Raw genomic sequence first — 291 nt, forward strand, 5'->3', positions numbered from 1 at the left:
GAACGCTAAGTCAACATAATCGCTGCCCGGGTCTTAAGAGCCCGCAATGCTTCGCGGAAACCCTCAGAGCCGCGGATTTCGGACCCGCGCTGTGACGTCACCGGCCGCGGAGAAGGCCTCTCGCTCCGGTGATTGGTTGGGGTCCATGACGTCACGGGCCGGGGCGGTCCTGCGCCTGGCAGGGCCTCAGAAAGCTCTGGGTTCGTTTAAAAATAAAAGGGGACAGGAGAGGAGAACGTCTAGGGGTCCACGGAGGCGTCTGCCTCCCCTTCCGCCGCCGCGTTGCCCCCC

The sequence above is a fragment of the Otolemur garnettii genome, unplaced genomic scaffold (genome assembly GCF_000181295.1).
Source record: "Otolemur garnettii isolate 467f Iridium unplaced genomic scaffold, OtoGar3 scaffold00028, whole genome shotgun sequence".
NCBI classification, from domain to species: domain Eukaryota; kingdom Metazoa; phylum Chordata; class Mammalia; order Primates; family Galagidae; genus Otolemur; species Otolemur garnettii.